The sequence below is a fragment of the Pleurodeles waltl genome, chromosome 5, assembly GCF_031143425.1.
Source record: "Pleurodeles waltl isolate 20211129_DDA chromosome 5, aPleWal1.hap1.20221129, whole genome shotgun sequence".
NCBI lineage: Eukaryota > Metazoa > Chordata > Amphibia > Caudata > Salamandridae > Pleurodeles > Pleurodeles waltl.
The window spans coordinates 42,241,286-42,267,565 of NC_090444.1; positions in this window are offsets into that span (position 1 = coordinate 42,241,286).

Below are 26,280 nucleotides of genomic sequence, written 5' to 3' on the forward strand. Positions count from 1 at the left end.
CTCAATCCCCAAACAGAGTCTTAGCCCGCCCAGGGTTATCAAACACAGATGAGAATGAGTCAGAGGATGAGGGAGGAATCCATTCCTGGTCCATATTTATATGTTGAAGAAGAGGAAAACAAGGTCTCCTTGGGCAGAAGGACAACACCGTGACCATTTGTGCTGACTCCCTTTAGAGTCTTCTCAGAAATTTCATAATTAAGGGGATGTGTTGGAAGGCGTAAAGGAGTCACTTTGGTTATGGACTGGTTAGTGCATCCAGTCCCATTTCAAAATTCTCCCGAAACATACAATAACCTTGAGAATTTGGAAATGAAATGAGTTACATAGAAATCTAATCAAGCAACACACTACCTCTGACAGAACATTTGAAAGATTAAGGATTTCAAACAAAATTAGGACTTATTTTATGTAAAGGTGTTCCTGTTTCTCCCAGGAATATCTTAGGTGAGTAAACAGGTTGGGGGCTTAGGAGCGTGTGATGAACTAATAATTTAGACAACTTATAGTTGCCATGTTGTCTGCACAAATCAGTGAAGCCTTTCCCCTGAGATGGTTTTAAAAGTAATGATTGGGCTTCCTGGCTGCCATTAGCTCTTTCCAACATGAAGGCCTGCCCTACATTGTTCACTGGTTCCAGGTTCAGGGCATCATCCGCCATGGTAAGCTGCTCTGAATAGACTCGGGGATCAGATTATTGTACCTTTCCTGGAGTGGTATTAAGTGGTTCAGAATGTGGAGTCCCATCTACCCTAGCTGAAGGCAAGCCCATGGCATGACTAAAAAATGCTGTAGCCAGATATGCAACAATTGAGATAGTTGGCTCTCTATAACATTATGGAGCTGATTATGAGTTTGAGTGGTTTACACAGTCTACGGAACTGCCACGGGGAGGTTGCTGCCATAGTGGCTATCTCCCCACTGGTCCCATTGAGAGTTTCCTGCTAGGTCAGCAGGCTGAAACATGAGTTCCACCCGCTGGCCTAGCAGGAAATACCCTACAGCATTGTCTCTGGCTCGTAATCGAGCCGGCAGCACTGCTGTAGAGTGCAGGTTGCACCAGCCCCCTCGCAATGTTCAGTGTCAGTGTCTGTAAAGCAGATGGTGAACATTGCAATGGTGCTGGCCAAGGGGGCCCTGCACTGTCCATGCTACGTGCATGGGCAGTGCAGGGGCCCTCCTGGGTCCCCCTGTTCCCATTCTCCTCCAGCATTTTCATGGCGGTGATACCGCCATGAAACCACTGGCAGAGAAGGGGGTCATAACCCCCAGGGCAGCTCTGCCCTGGCAGATTAGGACCGCCACCACCACCACCACCAAAATCTCCAATCGTGCTGGAGCTGGTGGTTCCCTGGCATCCTGATCACCAGAGTTGTAATGAGGCAGTCAGACCGCAGCATTCGCGACAGTCAGACCGACATCAGTGATGTTTAATGACCGGCAGGCTCGTAATGAGGCCCTATGTTTTAGGCCAAAAACAGCACCTTTGTATCAATAGTGTCTCTCCCCTTTCTCACTGGGGCTTCTGTGTTGCTAGTAGAACATACAGGTGATCTCTGGCTTTATCGTTATTGACTTTGACAGAAATACCATTCCCAAGGTTATGTCAAATAATGTTTCAATATATTCCCGTTTCTGGAATGGAACCAGTTAAGACTTTCCTCAATTGAATAGGAACCTAAATCTCTGAAGGGATTGAAAAGGTGTCTCTTCCAGTGTGTTCCGTTGAGTGGCAGTAAGTCACGGGACCCTCCAAGTAAGGGTGAACCAACACTCCTTGGTTGAGAAGCATCCTCAATACAGGAGTCAAAACATTTGTGAAGTCTCTGCAGGGCATTTCCATTACAAAATAGAGAATTCCTGTACCTGGGATGGAACCTTTTGAGACCCTGCGCGGTTAATTAGGAATCTAAGAGACATATAAAAGTGGTGCTGCACATAGTGCATCGCCATATTTCGTGCGCTCCTTAGTGCCCCCCTAACACCAGCATGTGTGCACCATATTCAAAATATGGCGCACCATAGCGGTAGTTAGGAGACTACTGTCAGACTTTTTTACCCAAGTCCAACACTTTGCAGGATTAGCGTCAAAAATGTTGACGCTAATTCTGCAAAGCACGCAGAGACCCATTTTAAAAAATGGAAGCCTCCTTTTAGCGCCTGCTTTGAGCAGACATTAAAAGTGCCAAAAAATTTAAACACAGAAATCTCTTGGATTTTTTCTGCCACCCCCTAATGGGGGAACGCCCCCTTTGCATACATGATGCCTAGTGCAGGCATAATGTAGCGCAAAGGGTTACAAAGTGGCACAATGCATGCATTGCACCACTTTGTAAATATGGCACATCGTTGTTGACCTTCTCACGCCACATTAGCATAAAAAAAGACGCTAATGTGGCATTGGAATGGTGCTGGGGCTATTAAATAGAAATATGCCCCTAAATCTCAGGAGGGTTTAAATAGAGATACTTTGTGCCTGTGAGGGAGAATCAATTAAGATATTTTCTAACTAAGAGGTCGCTCTCACTCCCCGATTACAAAGCAGGGCTGATAGAAAGTGCCAAAATCTTTGTGAAAACTCTAGAGGCTGTTTTGTATTCCAAATGGCAGAACTCAAAATGTAAAATGTTGATTTCCATTTCTAAACCTGAGAAACCTTGGGGGAGATAAGGCACTTCATTTGTTGACTAGGCATCCTACAAATTGATATTTAGTAATAAGTCCCTATCTGTGATAAGGGGAATCACCTGCTTTAGAGTGTTCAGGTTTGAGGTTTTTTAGACTGATTATCATTCTGAATTTCCCAGGAGACTTTGGGCCTGATTATGAATTTGGCAGTCTTAGCACAAAACTCGCAGTGGTGGTTGGACCGCCACAATCCTGGTGGTCCAACCTAGGAATTACAATCCTGGTGGTTAGACTTCCAGGAGACTGCCGCCTCCACCAGAATCAGGGATCCTGATGCATTAGTGGTGGTCAAAGTTGTAGACAGCCATGGCAGTGCGGAGTGCAGCACTGCCATGCTGAACATCAATTTGCTTTATGACAGCTTTTTCATGGTGACGTTTCCACCATGTGAAGGCTGGTAGAAAGGCATGGATGGGGGTCACATGGTGGCCCCTGTCATTCCCACGAACATGTCATGGGCAGTGGAGGGGCCCCCTTGCCAGCACTCTTGGAATGCGCTCTGTCTGCTAAGGCAGACAGCATGCATTCTGAGGATGCTGTGTGTAATGGCATTGGCCTTTGCTCCCTAAGGGAGCAAAAGCCAATGCTGTTGCATTGTTTTTACCTGGCTGACCAGCTGAAATGTTGTAATATGATGGTTTCCGCTGGTCAACCCGGTGGAAACATTGTAATATGATAGAGATGAGGCCACCACCTTGATGGCCTCCTCACCACCTCTATATTGGAGGATGTGTTGCGGTTCAACTGCCCAATTTGTAGTCTGGCCCTTTGTTACCAGAAACACTATTGAGTAACAGCAGGTAGACCTGTCCTAAAGATGACCAAGAATAATAACCTCCTTCTTTATTACTAATTGCACACTTTCCTGAAGTGTTCTTCTCTTCTTTTTTTCATTTGGCCATCAGTTCTGGATGAAATGTAGAACCAATGAAATGTCCATAATATCACATAGCCCTGAGAGATCATATGTTTGGCCCACTGGTCCAAAATACATGTTTATACTCATCCTGAAACATGACCAGAAACCCCCCAGCCGGACCTGACAGGGCTCCTGTATAGTCAGGAGTTCTTCTGGGATTACCTTTTTTCTCAAATTAATACTCCCTGTCCTTAATATAACATGACAAAGTATGAAAGTCTTTACCTAGGAACCTACTGGTATAAACAACATAGATTGAAGATCAAATTTCAAGTCTAAGACCAGCATGCGCTCTTTTTAGGCACCTTCCGCATTTTTGCCAAGTGGGTCGTCCACCACAATGTCTTCTGTCAGCAAAGAAGGTGTTCCACAAGGTTTGTCAAAAGATGACTAATAGCCAGTGACTGTGGAAGTGTGGTTTTTACATTTGCCAGAGAATACAGTCCACCCATAAACCATGAAACTGACAATCTATCTGAAACATTTCTCTCTTGCTTTAGCAGGCAGGGATAAAAAGCATTTTAGGGGTGATGGCATCTGAAACTTCTGGAACCATTCTCTACAAGTACCGGGTTGTTCATATTTCAAGATTCTCAATACATCTATTTCAGCTAGGATCATAATCAATGTCCTTCTGTCACCATCAATACATATAGATAGCAGGGCACACCAGTATTATTCATGCTTACAATAGAGGCATAGACCTGCCTCTTTATGCATTTTTTTCACTGTACTTGGGGCATAAACAGAGGCCGGTGTGGATATTCTGCTGCCTATGTAAATGGGCAACATCTTTCTGCTGTTAAAATATTAGGAAAACAGGTTAGGCCCAATTATCAAAGAAATCTTAGCCTAGCACCATTTTTGTAGGCTCACCACAAATTGATCGTATTCCCTTATGTTTCACTTAAAACAATATCCTTCCCACTTACTTAGAAGTTTACTATTCATTGGCAATTAAAACAGTATTTGGATATCTGTTTCCTCTCAGACCAGACCCTATTTTGTGAGCAACCTATGGTGTATATGTAAATACACTGTCCTGGTAAATCATAAAATCGATACAACTCCTTTTGTCCATTGCAGGCTAGATAGACCTGATCAAAATGATCATCTTACCAAAACTCCTTTTGTTATTCAAGAACTTCCCCCAACTAATCAAAAGGAGTTTCTATGAGCGTTAATACTCTTCTTATTAAACTCATTTGGGCAAATAAGCATCCCAGAATAAGCTGGGCTAATTAATATGCAACTTCCATATGAAAAATGGGAATGTTCTGTCCCTAATATTCTGTACTTAATTTGAGACTATGATTTTTGGTGCTCGACACCATCACTTAATTGACAACACTAGTTCTTATGGCAGTCTGCCACGTGGTGGTGCTGTTTGTCTAATTTAGAAACAAGCACAAAACAGTTGTTTATTCATTGAATATTCTTGGGCATGGCCCTTTCTGCAAACTTTTAGCCTCCTTTCTCCTAATTTGTTCTGACCAGTTTTTGTTCGGTTTAGGACCTTGGGCACTTTACCACTGCTAACCAGTGCTAAAGTGCATATGCTCTCTGTTTAGATTGTATTGGTGATTGGTTTATCCATCATTAGCATTCTTGATTTACCAGTAAGTCCCTAGTAAAGTGCACCCGAGATTCCCATGGCCTGTAAATCAAATGTTACTAGTGGGCCTGTAGCACTGATTGTGCCACCCACATGAATTGCCCTGTAAACCTGTCTCAGACCTGCCATTGCAGTGTCTGTGTGCAGTCTTGCACTGCCAGTTTGGCCGACAAGTGTACCTACTTGTCACGCCCAAGCCTTTCCTGTAACTATATGAAAGCAACGCCTAAGGCAGGGCCAAGGCAGCCCCATGGGCAGGGGCAGTGTACTTACAAGGTAGGATATGTACTGATATGTTTTACATGTCCTGATAGTGAAATACTTCCAAATTCGTTTTTCACTATTGCAAGGGCTATCTCTCCTATAGGTTAACATAGGGACTGCCGGGAAATATCTTTTAAGTGCAGTTTCCCTTTGGGAGCAGATTGAGATGTGGGGATTGGGGTCTCTGAACTCACAATTTAAAAATACATCTTTTGGTAAAGTTGGTTTTTAGATTGTCTGTTTGAAAATACCACTTTTAGAAAGCGGGCAGTTTCTTACTTAACCATTCTGTGCCTCTGTTTGGCTGCTGAATCCATGTCTGGGTCAGACTGACAGTTGGGCTGTTTGTGAAATAACTCTAGATAGGAATACAAAGGGAGCTGAGGTGTGTCCTGCATATCCTGATGGGTCTTTCTGGGCTAAAGTGGGAGGGGTGAAACTGTGATTGGAGCAGGGAAAGGAAGAGATTGGGCCCTCATTACAACCCTGGTGGTAAATGCCACCTACCGCTGTGCTGACGGCTGCCAAGATACCGTGACCGCGGCGGTATACTGCTACGGGTATTATGACCCACACAGAGAAATCCATCACTATACAGACACCCACACAAGTAAACCAGACCAATGGTCAGTGATAAATTAGCAGTAGCAAAACCTACACCATTACGCCAACAGGAATGTACCCACAGTATCAGGACCCACAAATCATTGCGGTGATCTTTCAACCGCGATAAACCATTGGCGGTACACACCGTTGCGCTCAAAATACACACACACTAAAAAAAACTACACCATATTGGACAATTCAAACTATACACACCAGCAACACATACACACACCACACCCACACACTCAGACCACTATAAAACACACACCCACATTACCCACAACCCTTTCAATGAAAAAAAAAGATTGCCAACAGAGAGAGACACAAGCCAGGAGCATCCACTCAATCTGAGCCACAGAACACCATCACCCATACACCATCCATGCACCTAACAGCACACACTACAACACATCACCCCACACATCCTCACACATATCACTCACACCACATCCTTGGCACCCCAAAGCCACCCCAGGTTTTCAGAGAAGGAGCTAAGGGTCATGGTGGAGGAACTCATCCGGGTAAAGCCACAGCAATTCGGATCACAGGTGCAGCAGACGTCCATTGCTAGGAAGATGGAGCTATGGCAGAGAATCGTGGACAGGGTCAACGCTGTGGGACAGCACCCCAGAACAAGGGATGACATCAGGAAGAGGTGGATCGACCTACAGGGGAAGGTGCATTCCGTGGTTGCAAGACACCAGGTAGCTGTACAGAGGACTGACAGTGGATCTTCACCTCCTCCCCCACAACTAACAACATGGGAGGAACAACTCTTGGCGATCATGCATCCTGAGGGCCTCGCAGGAGTAGCAGGAAGACTGGACTCTGGTAAGTCAAATCTTTACTACTATATCCCCCATCCTACCTGCATGCCATCACAAACTCCACCACCTCACATATACCCCACTATCACAACTCACCTATCCCAATACCAAACATGCCACAACAATCCATGGACCCCATCATAGACCTGTATGGACACCCATCACCACAACATGCCCATTAGAGAGAATCACCTAGCCCAACAAATCACCACGCACACAAAGCAAAGCTGACAGCGCAATCACAACCATACAGGTAAACACACCCATGCACAAGATGGCACACGCAGATACAATAATACTGCATTTTCATCCCCACAGGAGCCCTACTCAACGTCACCGGAGAGGAGTTGCCAGCAACATCCAGTCGCCCCCCAGAGGAGGCCCACAGTGATGACAGCAGCTCTGCATGCCTAGATCACGATGACCAACCTGGCCCATCAGGGACCCCTGGACAGTTGATGACCCTGCCACAGTCCCAACCCACCACAGAGCTTCCCCCCTCAGGAAACACCAGTACAGCACCCACCCAGCGGGCCCATGCCACTATCCCCAGGACACGTCAATCAGCAGTGTGTCCACCACTCCAGGGACCCCAGGCAAACCCACAAACACAGGATGATCAGGGACCTGGAAACAGTGGCAGTGGGCACACGGTTCAGGGGACAGAGGCACAGGACAACAGGGAAGACAGGCCCAGGGAACCCACTCCCCAGGAGGCACTCACCAACATCCTGGGAGCATACCACCATTCCCAGGAGATGATGGGACAGATACTGGCGAAGTTGCAGGAGACTCAGCGGCTGCAAGAGGGACAGTACCCGGGGATCAGGGAGGACCTCAAAAACATCTATACCATCCTGGTCACCATTGCAGGGGTGCTGACTGACATGGACAACACCATGAGGGAGGCAGTGGCACACCAATGGGCCCCTAACCCTAGCCACACCGAAGAACAGCCCTCCACTTCCGCCAGTGCTAGTGGACAGAAGGCCCCGCCACACGACCAACAGGCCACCAGCACCCCACCCCCTGCAGAAGGAGAACCACCCCGCAAACTGTCCACCTTGAACTGCCATTACTCCCCTTCCTATGCCCCATTGAACAATGCACCTGTGATACCAAGAGGCTGGACATACCTCCACCATCACCCCAGCCCATTGCACATCCCCCTCTACGTATGAGCACTTAAATAAACACCCTTGGAACAAATATAAATCTGGAGTCTGTAAAATTATTGAAATATGTATTAGTACAACATTCTGAAAACATTGCAAGTTATATGTACAGTTATATATACATTGGTATGACTTTTAATGGGCAGCAGTAAACATACCAGGAGCCAGAGTGGGCCACAGATATCTGAAAGTAGAGATGGCAAAAGGTACAGTAAGTGGCCATAGACATAGGGAAATCAGGCTGGCATGTGCAATGTCCATCAGAAAACTGAAAAGTAAATTGAAGTAACAGTGTCTTACCTGTGTGTCACTGGAAGTACTGCTGTGTGATATTACTTCTGTTGTCCACATCTTCTTCCTCTGCCTCCTCTTCCTTACTGTCCACGGGCTCCACCGCTGCCACAAGACCATCTCCAGGCTCATCCTCCTGCAGGAAAGGCACCTGGCGTCCCAAGGCCAGGTTGTGCAACATGCAACATGCAATGATAATCTGGCACACCTTCTTGGGTGAGTAGTACAGGGATCCACCTGCCAGATGGAGGCACCGGAACCTGGCCTTCAGGAGGCTGAAGGTTCACTCAATTATCCTCCTTGTTCGCCCATGTGCCTCATTGTAACATTCCTCTGCCTTTGTCCTGGCATTCCTCACTGGGGTCAGTAGCCATGAGAGGTTGGGGTAACCAATGTCACCTGAAAATATCGAGGGACAACTGTTAGACACACACTAACCCTTAGGGACAACCCCATAGCCAGACACCAACATATACTGGGTGGGGACCTTGGGCTCACTTATTAGCCACACCCGGTGCCTCTGGAGATGGCCCATCACATATGGGATGCTGCTATTTCTCAAAATAAAGGTGTCATGCACAGAGCCAGGATACATGGCATTCACATAGGAGATGTACTGGTCCGCCAAACACACTATCTGCACATTCATAGAAATAGCTTTTTCTATTCCTGAACACTTGTTCATTCCTCCGGGGGGGGGGGGGGAACAAATGCTACATGCTTACCATCTATGACACCAATGATGTTGGGGATATGTCCCAGGGCATACAAGTCAGCTTTCACTGTGGCCAGAACCTCCACCTGGGGGAATACAATGTAGTTGCGCATGTGTTTAAGCAGGGCTGACAACAATCTGGTCAACATGTTGGAGAACATTGCCTGAGACATCCCTGATGCCATGGCCACTGTTATTTGGAAGGAATCACTTGCCAGGAAATGGAGCACTGACAGGACCTGCACTAGAGGGGGGTTACCTGGGGGCTGGCAGATAGCTGACATCAGGACTGGCTCCAATTGGGCACACAGTTCTTGGAGCGTGGCCTGATCAAGTCTGTATGTTAGGATTATGGGGGTGATTCCAACCTTGGCGGGCGGCTACCACCGCCCGCCAGGCAGAAACCACCATGCGGCCACAATAACGCGGACCCCATTCCAACATTCCCGCCGGCCCAGCGGGAATGAGGCCGCAACACAGGAGCCAGCTCCGAATGGAGCCGGCGGTGTTGCGGCCGTGCGACGGGTGCAGGCCGGGGCCCTGTTAGGGGACCTCTGCACTGCCCATGCCAGCGCTGCCCTGGCGGATTATCCCAGCCGAGGCAAAAACGGAGGAAAACCGGCGGCCCCGGTGGGGCGACCGCGGCTTTACCGCCGCGGTCAGAATGGGGATTGAAGCACCGCCAGCCTGTTGGCGGTGCTTCCATCATTCTTGCCCTGGTGGTCCAAGACCGCCAGGGTCAGAATGACCCCCTATGTGTCTATCCTCCATTGTCGCAAGGTCCACCAGGGGTCTGTACACTGGAGGATGTCTCCATCTCATATTCATCCAAAGTGGTTGAAGCCTAGGGAGGAAAATGGTAAGCAGAGGGTCATAATCACACATCTAGTGCAATAATGACATTTCTACATTTACAGAACCAGTATGTGAATCCGAGAGTCAGTTGGTGTGCCAATGTCTGCTGTGACGCAGTTGGGACCTGTGAGGAGGGACAAGTTGAAATGAGGTAATTCCGCTGGCGTTGTGTGCTGTTGCAATAGGCGGTCGACGACCGCAGCGCAACTTGGCATTGGTTATCATTGGGCCCTATGGGTTAAAGGAGCCAACGGCGATGTATGCTGGAGGTGACGGTATGCACCGCCAGCGGACGTGACCTCCATTTTCTATCTCTTCACTTACTTGCTACCTGACTTTCAATAGGAGAGGACCTACACTGCAAGTGCTGCTGTGACATGTGTCTGGAAGTGACAATGGCTCATGTGTCTGGGGAAAGGGTCCCTGCCTTCACTGCGGAGAAGTTGGAGAGACTGGTGGATGGGGTCCTACCCCAGTACACGTCTCTCCCACCCCTTTTTGTTTTGTCACCCTGTCCTTGTGTGCATTAGCATCATCTGGTGGAGGAGCAGAGGCACCATCGATGGAGGGAGCTGCATCCCACATAGGCCTGGAGGCCGAATCCACTGACGGTGAGGGCACCAGTGGGACGTAGGGTGTGGGGAGCACCACAACGGGGACAGGAGGGGACAAACCAGACAGCGACTCTTCCTCCAATGGAAGCTCCCTGGTGGTGGCAGACACCTCTGTACCCACCCCAACAACGGGTACAGCCGCCACTCCCCCTACTAGCACCACCCTCCCAACAGCCCCTCAGCGTGTTTCCCGTGCCCGATCACCCAGGAGGGTGGGCATCTTCTTCGCCCCAGGCACCTCAGGCCCTGCCCCAGTCAGCCCTGCTGCCCTCAGTAAGGAGGCTATTGACCTCCTGCGATCCCTCTCTGTTGGGCAGTCAACCATTCTGAATGCCATCCAGGGTGTCGAGAGGCATTTGCAACAAACAAATGCATACCTGGAGGGCATTCACTCTGGCGTTGTGGCGTAGTCCCCAGGACCACTGGCTGGTCCTGGGGAGTTCAAAGCCACAGTCTCTCAAGTGGATGGTTTGCCCACTGCCTGGTCCTGGGGAGTTCAAAGCCACAGTCTCTCAATTCTCTCAAGTGGGTGGTTTGCCCACTGCCTGGTCCTGGGAAGTTAAAAGCCACAGTCTCTCACGTCTCTCAAGTGGGTGGTTTGCCCACTGACTGATCCTGGGGAGTGCAAAGCCACAGTCTCTCAAGTGGATGCCTTTCTCCACTGGTTCTGGTGGGGACTCTGTGTCCAGTGATGCAACCCTTGGAGTGTGGCAGTTCACAGTCCCTCACCTGGGTGTCTGAGCCACGAGATTTGCAGTGACCAGGATGCATAATGGTCCATGGAGGCAGGGCTAGAGTCCATCCGGCGTTGGCTATGGTTGCACAGTGGTGGTAGTGCTGGTGTCAGTGGGGGTGCTGCCAGTGGTGGAGGGAGGCTCCAGCCCCTCTCCTGCAGCCTCAGACGGCTGTCCACTGGGGCTGCTGCTGCTGGCAGTGGTGCTACTGCCAGCGGTGCAGGTGCCACTGCTTGCGGCGGTGCTTGCAGCGGTGCAGGTGGCGGTGCTGGCCGCGGTTCAGGTGCTGGTGCTGCCAGTGGTGGGGGTAGACTCTAGTCCTTCTCTTGTAGCCTCGGAAGGCTTCCCACCGGGGCTGCTGCTGCTGACAGGAGTGGTGCTTGCGTCGGTGCAAGTGGTGGGGATGCTGGCGGTACTGGCCGTGGTGCAGGTGGTGGATGAAGTGCCGTGCCTGGTGTTTTGTTCCCCTTCCTTACCTTGGCAGATGGTGGTGTCACCTTAGCTCTGGCAGCTTGAGTCTTTGAGGTGGCCTTGCTGGGTGGTTGTGGCTCCTTCCCCTTGCTGGATGCTGTCCCCTTCTTCATCTTGCCAGGTGGGGGAATGGATTATGCCTTGGTAGGGGTTGGTGGCACACTAGCTGGGCAGACGGGTGCCCTTTGATCCTCTGACAGCTACAGGAACCACAGCAGACATGTACTTGGTGGCTGAGGTGCTGGGCTAGGTTTTGGCCACCCTGGAATGAGGGGAAGGACGGGGCAGGGGTAGGGAAGAGGTCAATGTTTGCCAGGAAAATGTTCTTAGGGACACTGGGGCAGGACGAGGGAGAAGTTCTGGGAGTGGAGGAAGAGGGAGTGGTTGTAGGATGTATCTGTCTGCTGAGATTGGGTGCAGGTGCATGGGCTGGATGCTGTTCTGAGGTGGATGGTTGGGTGGGTGGGTGCTTGTGTTTGTGTCCTTTGGGAGGAGGGGGTCACAGACACACTGGGAGAGGACACAGGGGACATGTGCATGGATGTGGGGGTGGTGACTGCCAGTGAGGGGTGTGTAGTGATAGGCGTTTCTGGTGATAGAGGTAGTGAATGAGGATGTAGTGCATGCAGTTGTGAGTGGAGACGCTACTGGGAAAGAGGTGGACGAAGAAGAGGAAGGGGAAACAGTGGAGGCAGTGGATGTTGGTGTGTCTGCTTGGGATGGTGCTTGGTGCTTGTGTGAGTGGCTGTGAGATGACATGTGGTGCTTGTGTTTGCCTGAGCCACTTCTGTGAGTTGATTTGGGTGAATGCTGATCTGAAGGTGTGCTTAGTATAGGCTGGGGTTGAGGGGATTGGAACTGGGAAGAGGAGCTGGAGGGGGAGGCTGGATACAGGGACAATGGCTGCTATCAGTGCGGAGGCCAGAGCTTAAAATGCTCTCTGTTGGGCCACCACGCCAGAGTGAATGCCTTCCAGGAGCAGTGGCGTTGTCCCATCTTCCGACTGAGGTGCTTCCCCCTTCCCCGTCCTCCTGAGGTGCCTGTGGGTTTTTGAGCTGATGCCCCTGCAGTGTTCTCTCCGTATTGAGGCAGGAGTCAAGTGTGGGCTTGGCCTATGTGATATGGCCCTGTTGCCCACGTACATTTTGAGAGGACAATGTACTGCCTTATGTACATATTGTATATATTGTAAATACTGTTTTTGAATTTGTAACATACATCTGACTATTTCTAATATGACACTCATTTGACTCCATTCCTTTTGTCCTTGCGATCTTCCAGAGGGTTACGGTGTGTATATGTAATGTTGTTGCATGTGTTTGTGTGTATGGTGTTAGGGGTGGGGGTGTTGTGTGTTGCTTGTGTGTGTCACTCGCTTTTTCCTCCCCACCTCCCCTATGTGCTAGGTGCAGTACTCACCGTGCTCATCGCCGCCACTGTTCATACTCCTGGTAGATGAGAAGATACACCAACATCGGTAACACCTGTAGTTCGGGCTCCATGGTGTCCTAGTTCTTCGTTGAGTGTCAAGATGTGAGTGGTTTGCCTTCTGTGTACTGTTTCCGCCGTGCTTTTGATGGCGTTGGTACCGCCCCGGAAAAGCTGGGGATGGGCGGGTTGTAATGTGGTGGGCAGTACATTGATTTCCTCCTGTTGTTGGTGGTTACCACCACAGAGTTTGTTGTTACCGCCGTGGCGGTCGGAGTGTTAAAGTGACTGTCTGTGTTGGCAGTTTCCTCTGTGGTCTTGATTCAATTTTTTTTATCGCCGGCCTGTTGGCAGTGTTACCGCCGGTTTAATACCGACCGCCAGGGTTGTAATGAGAGCCCAGGTCTTGTTCACTAAAAACACTTTCCTTTGAAGTTTGCCTACTTCAAAGGCGGAAATGAGAATTGGACTGCTGACCCCACAATTTTATAACCCTTATGGATCAAGAGGAACCTCTGCCAAGGAGAAGAGCTGAAGAGCTGTGAGGAGGAGTACTGCCCCTTTTCTATATGTGCTTTGCTGGGTTGGCCTGCAGTTGCTGCTTCTGCCTCAGAGAGGACAAAGTCTAGACTTTGCTGTGTATCCTACTTGTAAAGTTTCTACAAGGGCTTGGACTGAGCTTGCCTCCTATTAAAATGTCTCAGGGACATCAAAGACTTCACCTGCCAGCACCTGGGCTGTCTTGCTGAGACCCCCTCACTGGCAGAACCTGAGTGAAGATCCACCCACCGGAGCCGACCAGCAGAAAGATTGATGCAGCTCCCACCTCACGGCTGTAAAATTGAAGCAGCGCCTGCCTTGCAGATGCAGAAATCAATACATCACCAACTCAGCATAATGCATCTGTGCATCTATATTTTCCATGCATAGTCCCTGGGTGTCAAAATATTCAACATCACCGCACAGCCTGAGGCTGCTTGTCTGGAAACCGACGCATCCCTTCCCTGCCAGGAAAGAATGGATACATTGCTTACCCAGTTGGGAAAGAATTGACACACAGTTTCACGTGCAGATAAGGAATCCACGCATCGCCTGCTTTTCTGATGCACACTTGCCACTGTAGCTTTCTTTTTACACATATGAGGTTATTTGTGCTAAAACAACGCATCCATTGAATCTTCTGGATTAAAACACTTTTTACTTTAAGAATTGATATCTTTGCTGGTGTATGTTGGATTTTTGTCATGTTGGTCTTGTTTTAGTTAGATAAATATTGGCTATTTCTTTAAACTGATGTGAAGTCCTTTTGTGGTATTTTAACTGTGTTACTGTTTCACTTTACACATTGCCTCTGAGATAATCCTGAATGCTTGTGCCAAGCTACCAAGGGGGAGAGAAGGGGTTATCTGAGCTGTGTATCTCCCCTACCCTGACTAGAGTGAGGGTCCATACCTGGACAGGGTGTTTACTGACTGCCAACTAGAGACCCTAAAATGATTAATAGCTACTTCCCAAGCCATTCGTATAGCTTTGGGCATGAAATAGACATTGTCACATGATGGTTAGTAGTTGGTTTGATACTGTCATTTTACAAATTAGGCACTGCTAATATGGAACTATATTATCTGGTAGCCCAAACAATCTTGATTAATCATCCATTCTATAATGACCACTAGGTGCCATACCTAGATATTGAAACAGGCATTTCACCTACTCAGCAATTATAATAATTGTTTTTATCCTCTTGCCCACATAAAGAGATTCCCTCGATAAACTATACCTCATGGGCAAACTCTAGACTATCCAACATGTGAAATATAGAAAATAAGAAGACCCCTCACCTTTTTACTGTTTTAAATTCCTTTCACTCCAGCCACTTGCAAAGCAGAAGCCACTAGACCACTATGAGACAAATAACTAACTAAACTAGGAGACATATTCATAGATAAAGCGATTTTAACGCATGCATAATTTTTCCAAGACGCCATGAATGATTTCAAGCTAACATTCACATATTACAAACTATGTAGTACATTCAGGGAACTATTTGCTTCAGTCCCTTGGGAGCTGGTAGAGTGGGACCTTCTGCCTATGATTGTTACTATACTATCTCCATTCAGAATAATATTAAAAATGTACACCTGTGCATGAAAAAAATAAAAATTCTGTACTTTACTGCATGACACATGACTGGCAGATGTAGGCCACAATATCATGGCACAAAAATGGCCTTCTCCTCTCAGCAAACCAATACATCCAATGGCAGATTGTCTTATTGTAGGAAAGTACCATCTTGCCTGGCATGTTACCCCCATATTTCTTTGTATATATGTTGTTTTAGTCTATGTGTCACTGGGACCCTGCCAGGCAGGGCCCCAGTGCTCATAAGTGTGTGCCCTGTATGTGTTCCCTGTGTGATGCCTAACTGTCTCACTGAGGCTCTGCTAACCACAACCTCAGTGGTTATGCTCTCTCTGCTTTCTAAATTTGTCACTAACAGGCTAGTGACTACATTTACCAATTCACATTGGCATACTGGTACACCCATATAATTCCCTAGTATATGGTACTGAGGTACCCAGGGTATTGGGGTTCCAGGAGATCCCCATGGGCTGCAGCATGTCTTTTGCCACCCATAGGGAGCTCTGACAATTCTTACACAGCCCTGCCAGTGCAGCCTGAGTGAAATAACGTCCACGTTATTTCACAGCCATTTACCACTGCACTTAAGTAACTTATAAGTCGCCTATATGTCTAACCTTCACCTAGTGAAGGTTGGGTGCAAAGTTACTTAGTGTGTGGGCACCCTGGCACTAGCCAAGGTGCCCCACATTGTTCAGGGCAAATTCCCCGGACTTTGTGAGTGCGGGCACACCATTACACGCATGCACTGTATATAGGTACCTATGTACAGCGTCACAATGGTAACTCCGAACATGGCCATGTAACATGTCTAAGATCATGGAATTGTCACCCCAATGCCATTCTGGCATTAGGGGGACAATTCCATTATCCCCTGGGTCTCTAGCACAGAACCCGGGTACTGCTAAACTACCTTTCCGGGGTCTCTACTGCAGCTGCTGCTGCTGCCAACCCCTCAGACAGGTTTCTGCCCTCCTGGGGTCCAGGCAGCCCTGGCCCAGGAAGGCAGAACAAAGGACTTCCTCTGAGAGAGGGTGTAACACCCTCTCCCTTTCGAAATAGGTGTGAGGGCTGGGGAGGAGTAGCCTCCCCCAGCCTCTGGAAATGCTTTGATGGGCACAGATGGTGCCCATCTCTGCATAAGCCAGCCTACACCGGTTCAGGGATCCCCAAGCCCTGATCTGGCATGAAACTGGACAAAGGAAAGGGGAGTGACCACTCCCCTGACCTGCACCTCCCAAGGGAGGTGCCCAGAGCTCCTCCAGTGTGCTCCAGACCTCTGCCATCTTGGAAACAGAGGTGCTGCTGGCACACTGGACTGCTCTGAGTGGCCAGGGCCAGCAGGTAACGTCAGAGACTCCTTCTGATAGGCTCCTTCAGGTGTTACTAGCCTATCCTCTCTCCTAGGTAACCAAACTCTCTTTTCTGGCTATTTAGGGTCTCTGCTTTGGGGAATTCCTTAGATAATGAATGCAAGAGCTCATCAGAGTTCCTCTGCATCTCTCTCTTCACCTTCTGCCAAGGAATCGACTGCTGACCGCGCTGGAAGCCTGCAAAACTGCAACAAAGTAGCAAAGACGACTACTGCGACACTGTAACACTGATCCTGCCGCCTTCTCGACTGTTTTCCTGGTGGTGCATGCTGTGGGGGTAGCCTGCCTCCTCTCTGCACTAAAAGCTCAGAAGAAATCTCCCGTGGGTCGACGGAATCGTCCCCCCTGCAACCGCAGGCACCAAAGAACTGCATCACCAGTCCTCTGGGTCTCCTCTCAGCACGACGAGCGAGGTCCCTTGAACTCAGCAACTCTGTCCAAGTGACTCCCACAGTCCAGTGACTCTTCAGTCCAAGTTTGGTGGAGGTAAGTCCTTGCCTTCCCACGCCAGACTGCATTGTTGGGAACCGCGTGTTTTTCAGCTACTTCGGCTCCTGTGCACTTTTCCAGGATTTCCTTTGTGCACAGCCAAGCCTGGGTCCACGGCACTCTAACCTGCATTGCACAACCTCCTGAGTTGTCCTCCGGCGGCGTGGGACTATCTTGTGCAACTTTGGGTGAGCACTGTTTCACTCCACTTTGTAGTGCCTGTTCCGGCACTTCTACGGGTGCTGCCTGCTTCTGAAGGGGCTTCTTGTCTTGCTGGACCCTCATGCAATTGGTGACATCCTGGTCCCTCCTGGGCCACAGCAGCATCCAAAAACCCTAACCACAAGCTTTGCAGCTAGCAAGGCTTGTTTGCAGTCTTTCCGCGGGAAAACACTTCTGCACAACTCTCCACGGCGTGGGACATCCATCCTCCAAAGGGGAAGTTTCTAGCCCTTGTTGTTCTTGCAGAATCCTCAGCTTCTACTGTCCAGTAGCAGCTTCTTTGCACCCACAGCTGGCATTTCCTGGGCATCTGCCCACTCTCGACTTGATCGTGACTTTTGGACTTGGTCCCCTTGTTCCACAGGTACTCTCGTCTGGAAATCCATCGTTGTTGCATTGCTGGTTTTGGTCTTTCCTGCAGAATTCCCCTATCACGACTTCTGTGCTCTTTGGGGAACTTTAGTGCACTTTGCACTCACTTTTCAGGGTCTTGGGGTGGGCTATTTTTCTAACCCTCACTGTTTTCTTACAGTCCCAGCGACCCTCTACAAGGTCACATAGGTTTGGGGTCCATTCGTGGTTCGCATTCCACTTTTGGAGTATATGGTTTGTGTTGCCCCTATCCCTATGTGCCCCCATTACATCCTATTGTAACTATACATTGTTTGCACTGTTTTCTATTGCTATACTGCACATTTTTGGTATTATGTACATATATCTTGTGTATATTTGCTATCCTCATACTGGGGGTACTCACTGAGATACTTTTGGCATATTGTCATAAAAATAAAGTACCTTTATTTTAGTATATCTGTGTATTGTGTTTTCTGATGATATTGTGCAAGTGACACTAGTGGTACTGTAGGAGCTTCACTTGTCTCCTAGTTCAGCTTAAGCTGCTCTGCTAAGCTACCATTATCTATCAGCCTAAGCTGCTAGACACCCCTATACACTAATAAGGGATACCTGGGCCTGGTGCAAGGTGTAAGTACCCCTTGGTACTCACTACAAGCCAGTCCAGCCTCCTACAATAACCCCCTGCTCCCCCTGCTGCCCTGATTTAGGAGGCTATTGACTTCCTGAGAATTATCTCTGTGAGTCCAACTGTTGTTATGAATGCCATCCTGTGATTGGCCTGCCAACTTCAGCAGACCAATGCTTTCCTGGAAGGCGTTTATTGTGCCATGTCTGGCCTACAGAGATCTTTTCATTCTCTGGCCTCCTCACTGATGGCAATTAGTCAAACCCCACATTCCACCCCTTCACCTCTCTCTTCCCAATCTAAATCCCTCATCCCCCTACCTATCCCAAGCACACAGACAGATCTGCACACACCCACACCCAACACACAAAAACAGCACACATAAACACAACACCATAAAACATACCAGCACGCAAGCAATCAAATATACCCACACACACAACATCAGCCACCGCCTCCGAAGAAACCCCCACCTCCTCCATCAGCCCACACACCACATCAAGCATAACCACAGGTACAACCATAACAATCAGTTTCATAGACACCATCACAACAGACATACAGACATCCACCATACCCACCATACCCGCAGACACTACCCCAGCAGACACACAGACATCCACCATTTCCTCCATATCTTCAGACAGTATCCCAAAAGACACACAAATATCCACCATGCCTGCCATACCTGCAGCCACCACCCCATCAGACACACAGACATCCACCACTTTGTCATCTAGCACCTCCAAGTCCCAGCCCCTCGAGAAACACAAACACCTACAGTTACACATGCAACACACACTTCCTAAACAGGAGCATACCTCACACATGCACATACCCAAGACATCAACACCAACACTCCGGACAACAACTTCCTTGACCTCCAAATCCCTAACCCCTTCTGATGACCGTCCCTCTTGTTCCTATGGAAACATTTTTGTTACTTTGCCATTATTGTTTTGTTCCCTCCACACCCCTGTCTTAAGCTAAAGAGGCCCCACCCACATCCCAACCCATCCCTCTCGCCTCCAAGTTCTCCCTTGTCATACCTGTCCCCTGAAATCATCCATACCCCTCCCCCAAGAAGAAGCCCACCCTTCCTAAGAAAGAATCCACCCCTCCCAAACCCAAACCCAAATCTGAACCCCCCCCCAAGGATGATTCCTAATGTGCCTGTCTGCCCACCAGAAGGCCCTTCCTGTTGAGATCCCCTGGCAGTAATAGGAGTCAAGTGTTGGCATAATACTGTGCAATTATGCAATACGGGACTGGCAAATGGCCTTGGACATTTCTCCATTGCATTTTTATAAACCCAAACAGTTATTTTAGGTAATTATTCATCCTGCAATTCCTTTTTTATTTCTATGTTGTTCCTGAGTAGCTTGTGTTGTTTGCCTACAGTTGTGTGTGTCACAGCATGCATGCTGATCCATTTGCTGCTGTGGCAAAATCTGACTCTGTGGGCACTGCTGGCATCCCCCAAGACAAAGGCTGATGTTGACTATATGGATTTGTGTTTGTTGCAATTGTGGTGTCATTGCATTGTGTTCTGTTTGGTATGATAAGTATTTCATCATGTGTTGTCCAATGTATGGTTAGACTTGTCCCCCAACATGAACTGTACATTTGTACCATGTGTGGGAGCTCGAGTTTAGTTTGTGCATGGAGGGTATTCAATTGTGCTAGCTTCCTTAGCATTTGACTGTGCATGTATCAATTTTGATGTGTGTACCTAGCACCCACTTAATTTAGATGTCTGGCCTAAGCAGTTGCTGTTGTATGTGCTTTCTTGACTTGCACTTCCATGTTGTGCAGATAGGCATGTCTCTTGGCACTAGTATTGTTTGACCCTGAGATGCCTGAAGGGCCAGTTCCTGTGCAAATATTGTTTTAGGGGCATGTACAAAGTGTGTGTGTTCATTGCGGGCTGTTTAATTGGAGTGGTGTTTGTGTTCCATGAAACATCCATAAATATGTGTGCTGAATGTGACAGCAGTCCATGGCATGTGAGGGATGTGAGGGTATCAGTTGTATTTGTAGGTGTGATGTTGCTGTCCTGTTGGTGTTCTCTGACACAATGTTGTATACCCTTCACTGTCCCTGTGCCTGTGATGGTTGTATGTCTGTTTTTGTGTAATGTTGCAGTGCAGTGTAAGTGTGCTGCCCAAAGGTGGTATTTTGTGACTGTGAATGTGTGCTTCTTTGTGAATGACTTGGACTGTGTACACATGACAGGTGTACTTGGTGCCTGTACTAAGAGCCCATATGATGACAAGATATTCTGTTGTGGGGCATAATGTCACAGGTCGCTGCATGTACTTACGGCTGCGGTGGTCCCTGCTGCCTAGTGGTGCCAGTGGGACCACAGCAGTCTTTGCTCCATAGTCTTGCATGACTCATAATACAGTGGTCCGACACCTAAGCCAATGGTGGTCGGACTGTCACCATGGTGGAACACAGACCACCAAACTTGTGATGAGGCCCAAAGTCTCCCATTGTAGATCCCAGCAAGGAAGGTAAGAATAGGTTTAGAAATCCTGAGATGGAGGTCCTGGCCAAGGAGAAGATAAGACAGAATGAATGTCTGACGTGCATCTAATGCTGAAAATGTAACAGACAAAATCTATACTATATCAACATATCCATATGCAGTTGCAAACAATATAAACAGGTTCTAAATTTTTTAATATAAGCAACTTATGTGAATTACCGAACACAAGAACTAGCGCATATCAACTGTCTGTAGTTCTCCACTGCAGCTCGATTTCAAGCACTGGGAAACAATATTATTAGCATCCTCAACTTGTCTTGAGTGGAAGCCCCGTTGTTAACCTATGAGAAAGATAGTCCTTGCCACAGTGAAAGCTGAGGTTAGCAGTATTTCACTGAGAGGACATGTAAAACACATCAGTACATGTCTGACCTTTAACATACACTGCTCCCTGCCAATGGGGCTATCTAGGGCCTGCCTTACATGTATAGAAAGGGAAGGTTTAGGCCTGGCAAATGGGTACACTTGCCAGGTTGAATTGGCATTTTAAAACTGCACACACAGACACTGTAATAGCAGGTCTGAGCTATGTTTACAGGGCTGCTCATGCGGGTGGCACATCCAGTGTTGCAGGCCTACTAGTAACATTTCATTTACAGGCCCTTTTCAGTATGCACAATGTTAATTAAAACCAATGTTCACCACTGAAGAGGAAATATGTATTTAACGTATATAGACTGGATTCAGTGGTTATAAATTATAATCTGAAAATAGTTTAATACTGCTAAAATTATCTTTGTTAACTATTCAAAAATGAAAAACACTAAAGAAAGAAGAACATCTGTTTGATAATGGCTATCAGGTAGTGTGGAATACTTATTGTTATAAAAAAATTAGGGAGCATATTTGTTTCACACAACGCATGACAGCAAGTGAGGTTGCTGTAATGCACGCCGTTAAGGGGAGAAAGCAGAAGTGCTTCATATCTTCAAAGAAATGGAATGATTCTGCACTCTGATTGATGTGGTACAGATGCTGCTGCTTAGCACCAATTCAGGCATCTTTGTGCCATAGCACAAGATTCCATGAGTATTGGTTGGGATAGGTTTTTTTCATGAGGGGAAGCCTTCCTGCACAAAAACTATCTTTTATAACCTGCAGAATGAACTGGTTATAAGTGTGATTATTATTTTCCCTGCCCTTTTCCAGCAGATTTTACCTGGTGGTTATGACAGAAAAAACGCATAACAATGTCCACCCTAAATAGAGCAAATGGTGTTATATATTTTATCTAGAGGCCCATATTATATTGGGATGCTGGAGGGCGTCTTCTTTTGATTGAGCAGGTGAGAGGTCTGCTGACAGAATACTGATATTTTACACAATTTTAAATGAGGTGGGCACATTCATGGTTAGTCAAATTAGGCACTCTCACATTTGTAACAAAGTAACTTCTCTGCTAAACACCTAATCACCCACTTTGTTCTTTATTGCTATCTTTCATTATATGGCAAAATGTTGTAATAACTTAGAGTTTACTGTAGTAGGGTATACTGGTCATTAATGTCCCATTCCAATGTTATAATCCTTTAGTTTTGCTTTGGGCCTATAATGCTAGAGCATTCCTTACCGTAATGGCTGACATAGGGCCTCATTATAAGTTTGGTGGTCACACTGCCAACAGGCTGGTGGAGAGGACTGCCAAATTGTGATTTTGGCAGTGATGTCAACGGACTACAGCCAAAGCATTGAGGTACTGCCAGTGCAGTCAAACTGCCACAGACAAATGAAGGAACCAGCAGGCTGGTGGAAACCAAGTTTCCATCGTCCTATTACATGGTTGCACACCACCAATATTTTCTCTGCAGTCGGACCACCATGGAAACCCAAACAGAAACAAACTGCATAAAAGGAGACACTCACCTTCAGGAAGCCATACTCGTCCGGAGCTGCCATGTAACCACAACTAGACGTCATCCTGCTGCTCCTGCTTGCCGAAAGACAACAGAATATTCACTGTTGATGACAACAGCAATCATAAGTACACAGACTCACCCATTACAGTTGTATGTTGTGACTTTTTGTAAAGTTACATAAAATACCATAGGGAGGGGGCAGTGAGGGCAACACTCACATGTAACAGTACACTGACACGTACACTCACATACAACAGGAAAGACATCCTCACATACATAGCACACAGACTGCACCCAGCACACACATACCACATATCAAAAACACACACTCAATACCATACAACATACAACATAGTAACACGTCACAACAACACCACAACTGCACCAATATAAACACATTGTCAAGCACTCACAACTGATACTGGCCAGGGGCTCATCACACATACAACAACATGTGTATCCAACAAAGAATCACATGACACACACATCACATCGTACCTATTATACCATGCACAATACATGCATACTCACACAGTTAAGACACACCAAGCCACATACCACAACAACAAACATATGTCAACACAAACACCACACAACATCAAGACAACATGTCTGCAACATACACATGGCCATAACACAACACACACCCTATCCCTGGGGGACAAACATTGCACACACCCTCACATACTGCCCAAACAATACAGGAAGCACAAGCACCATGCACACACAAATACTTGCACACAACCAACGTCAGCCAGGAACAACTCCAAATTTTAAAGCAATAAATAGAAAAGTTCATGCAAATTAGCCAGTCCAAAATAAGAAAACAATTTTTGTTGTGCCAAAGGCACTATATGAATCCCTGTAGGAAGTTGGCTCTGTATGCACTATTTCAAAGTAAGGAATAGTATGCACAGAGTCCAAGGGTTCCCCTTAGAGGTAAGATAGTGGCAAAAAGAGATAATACTAATGCTCTATTTTGTGGTAGTGTGGTCGAGCAGTAGGCTTATCAAAGGAGTAGTGTTAAGCATTTGTTGTACAAACACATAGGCAATAAATGAGGAGCACACACTCAGAGACAATTCCAAGCCAATAGGTTTTTGTATAGAAAAATATATTTTCTTAGTTTATTTTAAGAAACACAGGTTCAAATTCTACATGTAATATCTCAGTTGAAAGGTATTGCAGGTAAGTACTTTAGGAACTTTGAATAATCACAATAGCATATATACTTTTTACATAAAACACATATAGCTATTTTAAAAGTGGACACTGAAATTTTCAACAGTTCCTGGGGGAGGTAAGTTATGGTTAGTTCTTGCAGGTAAGTAAACCGCCTACGGGGTTCAAATTGGGGTCCAAGGTAGTCCACCGTTGGGGGTTCAGAGCAACCCCAAAGTTACCACACCAGCAGCTCAGGGCCGGTCAGGTGCAGAGTTCAAAGTGGTGCCCAAAACACATAGGCTTCAATGGAGAAGGGGGTGCCCCGGTTCCAGTCTGCCAGCAGGTAAGTACCCGCGTCTTCGGAGCGCAGACCAGGGGGGTTTTGTAGGGCATCGGGGGGGACACAAGTCCACACAAAAAGTACTCCCTCAGCAGCGCGGGGGCGGCCGGGTGCAGTGTGTAAACAAGCGTCGGGTTTGTAATAGGACTCAATGGGAGACCAAGGGGTCTCTTCAGCGGTGCAGGCAGGCAAGGGGGGGGCTCCTCGGGGTAGCCACCACCAGGGCAAGGGAGAGGGCCTCCTGGGGGTCACTCCTGCACTGGAGTTCCGATCCTTCAGGTCCTGGGGGCTGCGGGTGCAGGGTCTTTTACAGGCATCGGGATTTCAGAGTCAGGCAGTCGCGGTCAGGGGGAGCCTCGGGATTCCCTCTGCAGGCATCGCTGTGGGGGCTCAGGGGGGACAACTTTGGTTACTCACGGTCTCGGAGTCGTTGGAGGGTCCTCCCTGTAGCGTTGTTTCTTCACCAGTCGAGTGAGGGTCGCCGGGTGCAGTGTTGCAAGTCTCACGCTTCTTGCGGGGGTCTTTAAATCTGCTCCTCTGGATACAAAGTTGCAGTCTTTGTTGAACAGGGCCGCTGTTCTCGGGAGTTTCTTTGTCTTTTAGAAGCAGGGCAGTCCTCTGAGGATTCAGAGGTCGCTGGTCCTGGGGAAAGCGTCGCTGGAGCAGTTTTCTTCTGAAGGAGGGAGACAGGCCGGTAGGGCTGGGGCCAAAGCAGTTGGTGTCTTCTTCTTCTCTGCAGGGTTTTTCAGCTCAGCAGTCCTCTTCTTCTTTAAGTTGCAGGAATCTAAATCTTTAGGTTCAGGGGAGCCCTTAAATACTAAATTTAAGGGTGTGTTTAGGTCTGGGGGGTTAGTAGCCAATGGCTACTAGCCCTGAGGGTGGGTACACCCTTTTTGTGCCTCCTCCCAAGGGGAGGGGGTCACATTCCTATCCCTATTGGGGGAATCCTCCATCTGCAAGATGGAGGATTTCTAAAAGTTAGAGTCACTTCAGCTCAGGACACCTTAAGGGCTGTCCTGACTGGCCAGTGACTCCTCCTTGTTATTCTCATTATTTCCTCCGGCCTTGCTGCCAAAAGTGGGGCCATGGCAGGAGGGGGCGGGCAGCTCCACTAGCTGGAGTGCCCTGTGGTGCTGGAACAAAGGGGGTGAGCCTTTGAGGCTCACCGCCAGGTGTTACAGCTCCTGCCTGGGGGAGGTGATAGCATCTCCACCCAGTGCATGCTTTGTTACTGGCCACAGAGTGACAAAGGCACTCTCCCCATGTGGCCAGCAACATGTCTCGAGTGTGGCAGGCTGCTAGAACCAGTCAGCCTACACAGATAGTCAGTTAAGGTTTCAGGGAGCACCTCTAAGGTGCCCTCTGGGGTGTATTTTACAATAAAATGTACACTGGCATCAGTGTGCATTTATTGTGCTGAGAAGTTTAATACCAAACTTCCCAGTTTTCAGTGTAGCCATTATGGTGCTGTGGAGTTCGTGTCTGACAGACTCCCAGACCATATACTCTTATGGCTACCCTGCACTTACAATGTCTAAGGTTTGGCTTAGACACTGTAGGGGCACAGTGCTCATGCACTGGTGCCCTCACCTATGGTATAGTGCACCCTGCCTTAGGGCTGTAAGGCCTGCTAGAGGGGTGACTTATCTATACTGCTTAGGCAGTGTGAGGTTGGCATGGCACTCTGAGGGGAATGCCATGTCGACTTACTCGTTTTGTCCTCACCAGCACACACAAGCTGGCTAGCAGTGTGTCTGTGCTGAGTGAGGGGTCCCCAGGGTGGCATAAGATATGCTGCAGCCCTTAGAGACCTTCCCTGGCATCAGGGCCCTTGGTACCAGGGGTACCAGTTACAAGGGACTTACCTGGATGCCAGGGTGTGCCAATTGTGAAAACAAAAGTACAGGTTAGGGAAAGAACACCGGTGCTGAGGCCTGGTTAGCAGGCCTCAGCACACTT